This window comes from Ranitomeya imitator, chromosome 6, assembly GCF_032444005.1.
Source record: "Ranitomeya imitator isolate aRanImi1 chromosome 6, aRanImi1.pri, whole genome shotgun sequence".
NCBI lineage: Eukaryota > Metazoa > Chordata > Amphibia > Anura > Dendrobatidae > Ranitomeya > Ranitomeya imitator.
The window spans coordinates 317,420,219-317,432,688 of record NC_091287.1 but is presented as its reverse complement, the minus strand read 5'-3'; the positions used below and the strand labels follow the sequence as shown (position 1 = coordinate 317,432,688).

Here is a 12,470-nt window from a genome sequence, read left to right as displayed (position 1 = left end):
TCCCATAATCCCCCTCTCAGCGTCCGACATCCCCGACGCAGACACTGACAGCGGGTGCGATGACGGTACTACTCAGCACCCACTGTCTGGAGATGTGCGGGCGCTCGGAGAAGCGGGGAAATGAGGAGGAGAGGAGAGTATTGTATTTTTTTATTTTTTATGGAGGTGCTTTATATTATATAGAGTCTGCCTATGGGGATGCATTATACTACATGGACGTCTATGGGGAGTGTATTATACTATATTGAGGACTATCTGGTGCATTATACCACATGGAGGCTATCTAGGGGGCCATCATACAATGTGGAGATCACAATGAGGGGGCCATCATACAGTGTTGGAGCCATCAAAAAGTTTGGGGGCTGCTAAGGGGTCAGTATACTGTGTGGGTGGTACTATACAATGAGGGAGAATTATACTGTGTACAGGGGAGCTGTACAGGGGGGAGAATCGAAACATTATTAAATGTAAAGTGGACACGTATTCTTATGGGGGAACTCCGGTTACTGTGACTGCCAAAGGGGCACACAGGACATTATTACTTTCTAGGGGGCAACACGTGGGCACTGTTTTCTAGGGCACTTGCACACGGCATTAGTATAATCTAGAGGGTTGCTTTAGAAGTTAGAGGGCACAGAGAACCACACAGTAGGTGCAGTAATAGGGACACATACGGCAGCAGCGGCTCAGTATTGGGGTATCAGCAGGATAAGGGGTTTGTGCAGGTTGGGAATAATCCCATTGGGGACAGTGCTGAAAATATGAGACATGAAATATGTCTTTGTTGTAATCTAGTAATAAAAGATTATTATACCGCACTCACAAGTGGAATAACATGCAAAAATTGAACAATTTATTGTGTACAACACTAACATAGCATCACTATACAAAGTCCAAAATCAAAGCGTAAACAAAAAATGACGTTTTGGACCCTCCGGGTCCTTACTCATATATCGCTTTGATGGAGTGGTGTGGTGTATGAGAGTACACCCAAAAGGGTAGAGAACATAATATAGAGTCCGTATGCTAGCTGGATGGTATAGAGCGTTAGTGTAGAGGATATGCCACAAATGTCGCACCTGGTATGTCGGTCTGGAAAAGCTGCGCTCCCGCACCCCGCTGTAGCTGTGTGTGTTGTAATCTATGCAGCAGAGTTGTGGCTGCAAGAAGTTGTCATGTCTGTCTGGGCCAAATGGAAAGGATGGGAAGTGAACAATTGAATCAGAAAGAATGTCAGCTGTAAGTCACATCTATAAGTGTGGAGTAATCTCTTATATATCCGTCGGACTGGTATCTACCTCTGACCATATGGCGGTAATTTCCATGGTGGTCTATATATAGAGATCATTTTCAGCAACAGTGCTGTCATTTGCTGAGGTTCTCCTACATCCACTATTTGGGTGCGTCATCTAGTTGTAATCAAGGTTACCTAGTTAGGGGCCCACTCAGAAGTCTCCTTCCCCATTCCCCATTCTGGGCCCCTTCCAGATATAATGTCCTCCATCCTCGACTTTTCCTGGTATAATGTTCAACATCTTGGGCCCCTTCCAATAATATATGTCCCCATCATGAGCTTCTTCCAGTAATGATATCACTGTTCTGTTGCTCTTTCCCAACAAATATATAAAAAAAAAAAACACATTCTTACTATCCCCCGCTCCCACAAAGTGAGGGCTTCTCTTCCATAGCCACCACAGAAGACGGCTGCTGACTTCAGTCTCCATGTCCGCCAGAGACTTGCACGTCAATGTCAGTTGCTAATCTCTGATTGGCCAGCAGCGTGTATGCAGGGCAGGGGCCCAGTTGGTCTCTGCACGACAATATATTTCTCCTGAATGTACATACTTGGATGCACATCCAGCTGAAATACCTGCTGGTATTGACGGGCTGCCTCCAGAATGGACCCTGTTTTGAGAGTATTTAGTGTTTTTGTTTTTTTCAGGAAAAATATATACAGTATATCTTTGTACTGTGTAAGATTTGAGGGTCCTCCGTTGTTGATACCTACTAATGCATTATTCCTTTGTCCTGTTGTGTATAAATATGTAACTCTTCAGCTTTTGTGTTATTCTATGCCTGATGAAGAGACCAGAGTAGTCTGGAGAGCTTGCAATTTGTTACCATCTTTTAAGTCACGGTAGCCATTAAGAGTTATCAACCACTGAGGACTCTCATTTCTAATATTTTTTACAGTTTTTTTCTGCATTCATTTCAAATTTCTGTCGGCCAAAATGAACATATGTTAAAGCTGAGCAGGTTGGGCAAAACAGTATTTGCAATAGCTTACAACACAGTTGGCGTATAGAATTTAAATTAGATCATAAATATGACCGAGCAGGCAAGAGCATCATATAGGCAGATGTACTTTTCACTGCTGGAAATTCTTGGAAGGCAAATCTGTAACCTGGCATTATTGGAAATGTCTGGCCTATGCAGCATGGCGACCGGCCATGTCTTTTGTAACCAAACAAAGAAGCAGAACCGTGGAAAGTATGGCCTGACGGTGCTGTATTATGTTTCAGCACCTGGTAAAGGCTGGTGCAGCAATGCTAATGTGCAAAGCGTGTGAGGTCACCCTGTGTGCTCACAGATTAGTACTCAATATATTGCAAGCGGTCATGCTGATGCTAATCTCATTGCAAAGCCCAGACAGCTGCTTAATGCATTTATTTTTCAAAACAGCTCTTTTAGCTGACAGGATGCCGGCTTCTAGGAAATCCAAATGAGTAATACTTCTAAATCATTTTCTCAGTTTATTAGTCTAGATAAAAAAAAAAAAAATAACGTGCAATATAGATAAGAAGAGGGTAAATTCCTGAAATAATATGGATGGGTAACGCAGGTGCCGACTTTTACATCGCGCTAGCACAGATAGAGCATCTGCTAGCTCTATCTGCGCTAGCAGTGACGGACCCGGAAACGCTGCAGTCCGCGTCTCAGGGTCCGTCACTCAATGACGGCACATCCCTAGCGCACGCCCATCGTGGGCGTGCTCTAACAATGCGTCCGACATTGCTTTCAATGGCGGCGTTAACGGACTACGTTACACCGCGTTATGCCGCGGTGTAACGTAGTCCGTTTAACGGACCACCATAACGCAATTTGAACCTGGCCTAAGTCTCATGTACGTTGATTTTTACTTGCAGATTTGCAGCATATTTCAATTTTCAGTATGTCAAGTCTATCAGCATTACCTCATACTAAGGACTGGGAAAAATCCAACAACAACGCAACAAAAACTCAGCAAAAATGTTTATTTTATGCAGAGTCCTCTCAATATACCAGGATTTGCAGAATTTTGAACTGCAAGTCCTGAATGAGAGCACATACCCTAAGACATGGGTCCCCAACATTTCTTACCTTGAGTGCCACATTCCGCTATGAAAGTTGGTCGAGAGCCACAATGCAAATAGTCATAGAAAAACCTAAAGGCACAAATAATAACATGCAGATTTTCAGTTTCACTCTATCCTCATGTATTTTACATTATTGTTATGCAAATTGCTTAGTCAAAGAGGACTTGAACTCTAGTGCCACGTATTGGAAGTAGCAATCTTAAAAGTCAATACCCTTTAACAGTCCCATAAGATGCTTCATATATTATTGGCCCCATATACTGCTCCGTATGTAATTGGCCCCATAAGATGCTCCATATAGAATTGGCCCCATAAGAAGCTCCATATAGAATTGGCCCCATAATATGCTCCATATAGAATTGGCCCCATTAGGAAGCTCCATATAGAATTGGCCCCATTAAGATGCTCCATATTAAATTGGCCCCATTAAGAAGCTCCATATTGGCCCCATAAGATGCTCCATATAGAATTGGCCCCATTCAGAAGCTTCATATAGAATTAGCCCCATAAGATGCTTCATATAGAATTGGCCCCATAAGATGCACCATAGAGAATTAGCCCCATAAGATGCTCCATATAGAATTGGCCTCATAAGATGCTCCATATAGAATTGGGCCTATTAAAAAGCTCCCTATATTACTGGCCCCATTAAGAAGCTCCACATAGAATTGGCCCCATAAGATGCTCCATATAGAATTGGCCCCATAAGATGCACCATATAGAATTGGCTCCATTAAGAAGCTCCATATAGAATTGACCCCATTAAGAAGCTCCCTATATTATTGGCCCCATAAGATACTCCATATAGAATTGGCCCCATTAAGAAGCTCCCTATATTATTGGCCCCATAAGATGCTCCATATAGAATTGGCCCCATTAAGAAGCTCCATATAGAATTATTGGCCCCATTAAGAAGCTCCTAATATTACTGGCCCCATAAGAAGCTCCCTATATTACTGGCCCCATAAGATGCTCCCTATATTACTGGCCCCATAAGATGCTCCCTATATTACTGGCCCCATAAGATGCTCCCTATTGAATTAGCCCCATATACTGCTCCAAATATAAAAAATAAAAATGAAGTGCTCACCTCTTGTTGCTTATCGCTGCTCTGGACTCCTCAGTGTCTTCCTGCTCTCTGTGCTGTGACTGCTCAAGCAGAGGACACACACTGGTGACGTCATCGCGCCCTCTGACCTGAACGTCTCAGTCAGAGGATGGAAGATGCTGCAGCACTGGAACCGGGAGAGGCAAGTATCGCAAGTGCCGGGGCCTGGAGCAGGCAGGGGGGTCCATCATAGCATGCCAGTGTCCCGACGGCAAGTGGGCCCCCTGCCTGCTCAGGGCCCCGGCACTTGCCCGGCTGCTGACGCCGGCCCTGGGCGGGTATTATAGGCAGCGGGGCAGCTCTCTGGGGACTTTTCTGTGACAGGCGGCGAGCCACATGTGGCTCGCGAGCTATGGGTTGGGGACCCCTGCCCTAAGAGAACAAAAGTGTGGACTGCCATTAAATCAGATCTGCCACTCAAATATGCTACCCTATGTAACAACAGAACGGGGACCGCGGTCTGCTCTGTATTACATACTAAACAGTATATTTTTGGCTCTGTTTGGGTGAAGATCAAATAATACTGTGAGTCATACTGGAGTCCGCTCTATTCATATTCATAATATGTTTTTGCTGTATATTATATGGTGTCATATTCAAGTAATAATAATAATAATAATAAAGTATGGTAAATGTTTGTTTTGTGGAACTACAGTATTGTTTGTTTCCTTTTTTTTGTTTCTCTCTTGGATATTTTTTCTACTTGTAATTTAGTTTTTTTTTTATATTGGACTTTGTATTATGTGTTGAACCAATTGAAGACAGCACTTCTTAGGAAGTTTTAGAAATACGTTCTTTGTGAAATTTCTCAAGAAGCGTGGTCTTCAAATGGTTCTGTGGATTTCACATTGAGTGGATCCTTCGGATATATTTTGGCTGTGGCGTTGCCTTATGCCAATGTGTGCTGCCGACATGCTTATTTGTAGTGTTTGTAATAGGCTACGTACTCCCCATCCAGAATAAGCAGCGCTTTGGACGCAGTGTATTTTCGCTGCGTCCAAAATGCTGCTATTTATTGACCGCAGGTAAATCTGCATGTGTTCACTGGCCCAAGCGGATTTACTGCGTTCAATACATGATATTGATAACATTTCTGTTGCAGAGTCTAGGGTCTCTGCAAGAGAAATTGACATGCTGTGGTCCTGAAAGACGCGCCACAGGAAATCCTATCCACTATACTGTAACATCTGGCTGCCGCTGTTTTGACGCTGCATAAATACGCAGCGTCAAAACCGTAGCATTTCCTGAACATGGGAACGTACCTTTATGGGTGATGATCAGTTGTATTAGGAAAAGGGACCGCCCCTAAACGTTGCAAGAGGTGTCTACACAACAATTCCTGCACTAAGATGTCTCTATAAAGTGCTGCATGTTCATGCAGCTGAGGTATGTCCCCAAGGCCGTATTTGGCGTTCTCACTGTCCTAGGCACTTTTAGTGGTCATGCACCCTACTAGCAATAACAATCCGAGAGAAAAGGACCGATTTTTTGTCAGGTGTCATCCTAATTGCTTCTGCTTATTTCTCTTTCGTTCTTTTCCACTGAAGAGGTGCTTGCTTCCATGCCAATAAAAAAAACAAAAAACATTGGAATGTCACATTTTTATTCAAGTTCACTAAGTAACAAAATGGAAGAAAAGGTGAAGCCTTCCAATCTGCATTCATGGCTGTTTCAAGATGCACAATAAGGAGGCACTAGAAGAAAAATGGGCTGCATGGACAAGTCGCCAGAAGAAAGCCATTACTGCGCAAATGCCACAAAGCATCTCACCTACAATATGAAAAACAGCACAGAGACAAGCCTCAAAACTTCTGGAACAAGGTAATTTGGAGTGATGAGACCAAAATTGAACTTTTTGGCCTCAACCATAAACGTTACATTTGGAGGTCTATGATGAAAGGAACACCATTCCTACTGTAAAGCATGGAGGTGGGATCACTGAGGTTTGATAATGTGTGAGCTACAAAGGCACAGGAAACTTGGTCAAAGTTGAAGGAAAGATGAATGCAGCACATTATCAGCATATACTGGAGGCAAATTTGCAATCTTCAACCGGGAAGCTGCGCATGGGACATACTTGGACGTTCCAACATGACAATGATCCAAAACACAAGGCCAAGTCAACCTGTCATTGGCTATTGGCTAACACAGAACAAAGTGAAGGTTCTGGAGTGGCCATCTCAGTCTACTGACCTCAATATCATTGAGCCACTCAGGGGAGATCTAAAGCGCGCAATTCATGTTAGACAACCCAGGAATTTACAGGAACTGGAGGCTTTTGCCAAGAGTAGGCAGCTTTACCATCTGAGAAAATAAAGAACCTCATCCACAACCAGCACAAAAGACTTGTGTCTGCTGTCATGGATGTTAGGGGGCAATACACGGTATTAAGAAATGGTGTATGTAAACTTTTGATCATGGTCATTTGGATGTTTTTGGTTGTCATTATGATTTAAAAATAGAAAAAAACAGTAGTTTGACAATAAATTGCTTCACCCAACCACTATCCATGAGTGGAGAAAGTTTTGGTGCTATTTTTCATATTCTCTGAAAAAAAGGCCAAGAAAGCAAAAATTCTGCCGGGGTATGTAAACGTTTGAGCACAACTATAGTGTATATGGCCTCGTTCAGAAGGCTGTATTTTTAGTCTGTGTTGGCAGTGTAGAATGGACAGCACACTGACCTAATAATGATCTATTGTCAAGTCTGATTGCTACAGGATCAGAAACCCCATCAGTACATTCATACATAACCAAGTTCAGTACAGCGATCAATTGCAGTTTCAGGTCAGCCCCATAAACAATTGTACTACATGAACCTACAACTTCCAGTTCATCCTTAACAATGGTAAGGAGATACTGGGAGTTGATGTTACAAGCTATCACACTGCGAGACAGACAGGAACCACAGCTATTCTATGTGCACCGAATGAACATATTAAGGACCGTTTTGTGCAGCTGAAAGTGCAGTCGGCCAATCTAAATAGGCTATTAAAGAACGGTCAAGCAGCTTAATTTATCAGGTGGGCAGTTATCAAAGTGATGCGATTGGCCAGTATAAATGCACCCTTAGATCCAGGTACCTTATAGGTGACATATTTTCTTAAACTGTTCTCATCCTTTTCCAATTCATCTGGTCCTGATGCCATGATAAGGTTTCACATCCACACCTTGTCTCCGCAGACATCCTTCTCCAGTTTTCTGCACCACATGACAAGATAGTGCCCTTAAAAATAACAGCGGTTCTCTAAATAAGACTAATGCGGTTTTATCGCGTTTTTATCGCGAAAAAACCTGAACGTGTGCACATACCCTACCTGTTACAATAAGCCCCATCACTATAACAGTAGCACATAGTCAACATACGTAATACTGCTGAATATTAAGTGTTATCATCATCAGTTGGTTTGGCTCTTCACAGAACTGTCACATTCTCTCATATGGCCATTTGGAAAAATAAATTGCTCACCCCTTTCGTAAAGGATCCATGCAATAACACAAAGTTTAGCTGGGTAGCAATTTGATATTTTTTTTAGCCATTCTGTAATATTTTTTCTTACCAGATATTGCTAATGCTATTTATAGACTATCCCAAGTTATTGGTATCAGGGTTAAGCAATAAAAGTCAGACTTAATATCAAGCATGGTTACTCCGTTGTTAGCACTGCTGGTTTGCAGCGCTGAAAGAAGACACATGAGCAGCGGTAATGTTATGTGACGTTGTGTGCAATTACATGGCATCTGCCTAGAGAGGTGACCGAGTGTTATATTGTTACAGAATCTACCTCCATGCATTTGGCTCCAGGTGGAAGCACCTAGCTGCCAAATCAGAATGCAAAGTGCATGGGCAGCATGGAGGCTCCGTGGTTAACACTGTTTTTGTCGAGCTGTGTTCCCAAGTTCTATCCGTTTTCCCTGGGTATTAATCGTTCATCCCCCATACTCCAAAGACATGCTGAATGGGAATTTAGATTGTGAGCCCCTATGTAGACAATCATGAAAATGTCTAAGGACTGCAAAATATGATGGTGCGATATAAGCAAAGTATAATGAATAACAGACGAAGAAAAAGGTACAGATTGGATTTCAATTGAAATGATGGCCTATGAATAAAAAACTAAACAGTGGAAGCATTGCAATAAAACTCTGAAATAAATTACTGTATATACACACCCCTACATATCAAAGCAAGAAAATAAATGTACACAAAAGAATTTCAACCAACGAACAAGCTCTTTGTCCGCTCACTGGATTATCAGCAACTGTTAACTGCAAGATTATTGTGATCGAATGTTCCAAGGACGATCGTTCAGTTCACAATCCTCGTTCTGTGTAAGGCTATGTGCACATGTTGCGGATTGGGGTGCAGAATTTTCTGCACAAAATCCGCATCTCATGGCAGAAAACGCAAGTGCAGATTTGACACGTTTTTATGCAGATTTTGTGCGTTTTTGTTGCGGATTTGATGCGTATTTTCTGCATTTTTTACCCCTGTGGATTTCTATAATGGAAGGGTTCAGAAACGCTGCAGTTCCGCACAAAAGAAGTGACATGCTACTTCTCTTGATCCGCAGCGGTATTCATGCGGATTTTTTTTTTCTATTGATTTACATTGTACTGTAAATCACTTTAACGCTGCGGATCCGCACTAAATCCGCATCCGTGTGCACACAACCTAAGGCTATGTGCACACGTTGCGGATTGTATGCGCTTTTGCTGCGAAAACTCATACACAACCCATCTATAATATAACGCTGGGAGCGTCACTCTGTCCGAAGCCTCTATAGACTGCGCAAGCGCCGGCGCAGTCTGGGCCTCACAGAGCGACGCTCCCGGGAGATCGCGGTATGCGTAAGCACTGAACGCATACCGCGATCTCCACCGGAGAGTCAGGGACCGCCAGGAGTGAGGGTAAGTATACTCACCTTTCCCGGTTCCAGCGCTGCTTGCAGCTCCGTCTCCCGGCTCCTCTGCTCCCGGCTCCGGAGGGCGCGGACTGCGCAGGCGCCGATTCCTGCTGCCGGAATCGGCGCCTGCGCAGTCCGCGCTTTCCGGCGCCATTTTCTTGAAGACACACTCCGGCTCCACTGCAGGTGTGTCTTCAAGAAAATGGCGCCGGAAAGCGCGGACTGCGCAGGCGCCGATTCCTGCTGCCGGAATCGGCGCCTGCGCAGTCCCCACTTTCCGGCGCCATTTTCTTGAAGACATACCTGCAGTGGAGCCGGACGATAGGTGAGTATGGTATTTTTTTTTTTTTTTATATGGCAGCAGCATTCGGGGGCATACACACTGGAGCGGGGGGCATATAATACAATGGTGGCGCAGGATGGCAGCAGCACATGACAGAACAGGCGCAGGATGGCCGCAGCACATGACAGAACGGGCGCAGGATGGCAGCAGCACATGACAGAACGGGCGCAGGATGGCAGCAGCACATGACAGAACGGGCGCAGGATGGCAGCAGCACATGACAGAACGGGCGCAGGATGGCAGCAGCACATGACAGAACGGGCGCAGGATGGCAGCAGCACATGACAGAACGGGCGCAGGATGGCAGCAGCACATGACAGAACGGGCGCAGGATGGCAGCAGCACATGACAGAACGGGCGCAGGATGGCAGCAGCACATGACAGAACGGGCGCAGGATGGCAGCAGCACATGTCAGAACGGGCGCAGGATGGCCGCAGCACATGACAGAACGGGCGCAGGATGGCAGCAGCACATGACAGAACGGGCGCAGGATGGCCGCAACACATGACAGAACGGGCGCAGGATGGCAGCAGCACATGACAGAACGGGCGCAGGATGGCAGCAGCACATGACAGAACGGGCGCAGGATGGCCGCAGCACATGACAGAACGGGCGCAGGATGGCCGCAGCACATGACAGAACGGGCGCAGGATGGCAGCAGCACATGACAGAACGGGCGCAGGATGGGAGCAGCACATGACAGAACGGGCGCAGGATGGCAGCAGCACATGACAGAACGGGCGCAGGATGGCAGCAGCACATGACAGAACGGGCGCAGGATAGCAGCAGCACATGACAGAACGGGCGCAGGATGGCAGCAGCACATGACAGAACGGGCGAAGGATGGCAGCAGCACATGACAGAACGGGCGAAGGATGGCAGCAGCACATGACAGAACGGGCGCAGGATGGCAGCAGCACATGACAGAACGGGCGCAGGATGGCAGCAGCACATGACAGAACGGGCGCAGGATGGGAGCAGCACATGACAGAACGGGCGCAGGATGGCAGCAGCACATGACAGTGGGGGCGCAGGATGGCAGCAGCACATGACAGAACGGGCGCAGGATGGCAGCAGCACATGACAGAACGGGCGCAGGATGGCAGCAGCACATGACAGAACGGGCGCAGGATGGCAGCAGCACATGACAGAACGGGCGCAGGATGGCAGCAGCACATGACAGAACGGGCGCAGGATGGCAGCAGCAAATGACAGAACGGGGACGCAGGATGGGAGCAGCAAATGACAGGATGGGAGCAGCAAATGACAGAATGGAGGCGCAGGATGGGAGCAGCACATGACAGAACGGGGGCGCAGGATGGGAGCAGCACATGACAGGATGGGGGCGCAGGATGGAGCAGCACATACCAGGATGGAGACCATATACCAATATAAATGCTCGCCACCCGGGCGTAGAACGGGTTCAATAGCTAGTTATATATAATGGGATTCTGCAATGCTGTGCTAATGCTGCGTATTTTTCCACGGCGGAATCGCATCACGGAAAAATACTCAGCATGCTCATTCACACATAGGAATGCATTAATCTGCTTACTTTCCACATGGGGCTATGCCTACCATGCGCAAAGTAAGCGGATCATGAGTGGATGGTACCCAAACTCTCCTCCAGGCCCTAAAAAAAGAATTAAAATAAAAAATAGTTAATACCTTCTGGCGGCCCCAGGATCCAGCCCAGGCCTTAGCGATGCTCCCAGCAGCTCCCGTTCCCAATGATGCCTTGAGAAAATATCCTGTGATGACGTAGCAGCCTCGCGTGATGCTATGTCAACACAGGTCATTGTCGCGAGCCATTGCTGGTAACGGGAGTTGCCGGGAGCATCGCGAGGATCGGGAAGGCTGCGGGGGCTGCCCGAAGGCGAGAATATCATGATTTTTTATTTTCTTAAATATTTTTAACATAGGCAGCATCAATAGTAAAAAGTAGGTCACACTTGTCAAGCACTATGCTTGACAAGTGTGACCAACCTGTCAGTTTTCCAAGCGATGCTACGGATCGCTTGGAAAACGCTAGCATTCGGCAAGCTAATTACGCTTGAAATACGCTAGTGTTTAGCGGGAATGCGCATGTCAATTCCGCATGAGTATTTCCCGCAGCAGGGAAATTTCCGTGGCAATTCCGCAACGTGTGCACATAGCCTAAATGCACCTTTAGAAGGTCTTTAAATCCTTGTTTCAGTGAAACATGAAAGTCCTGTTAGTGGGGTCCACCAAAATCAGACATGGTCAGATGCTGCTGCTTGATCTAAGCATCAGCAAAAGGAAAGTAACAACGTCAGCTATAATGTACAGTACCATACAAACGTTTTCGGTAGGTGTGGAAGACATACTACAAATGGTTCTTTCAAAAATAGAAGTATCAATGTTTGTGCCAATTAAAAAAAAAGAAAAGTGAGATCAAATATCAATATTTAGTGTGACCACCTTTTGATTTCAAAGCAGCATCAATTCTTTTAGATGCACTGGCACAAAGTAAGAGATTTTGTAGAATTAGGCTACACATCAGGTTTTCAGTGACAGGCTAAATCCGGCGAATGTTGGAAAAACTGGATCCGGTGCAGATTGTGAAAAACTGATGCGACGGATCCGTTTTTTGACGGATTTGGCTAGCCTATCTAGATTATTGGATAAAAAAAAAATTTGGAGCATGCTCAGTTTAAAAAAACGGATCAGGGGGGGTGTGGCCTAGGGAGATTTAATAGTGGTGGGAGATTTCAACGTGGTTCCTGATGGCCACC

At 45.6% G+C, this 12,470-nt stretch overlaps 1 protein-coding gene across 3 annotated transcripts in view; it reads right to left on the bottom strand.

The window, feature by feature from the left end:
* The window catches only part of HIVEP1 (HIVEP zinc finger 1), a 293,232-nt gene that overhangs the window by 97,848 nt on the left and 182,914 nt on the right, over positions 1 to 12,470 (bottom strand). The gene's annotated exons all lie outside the window — the stretch shown is intronic.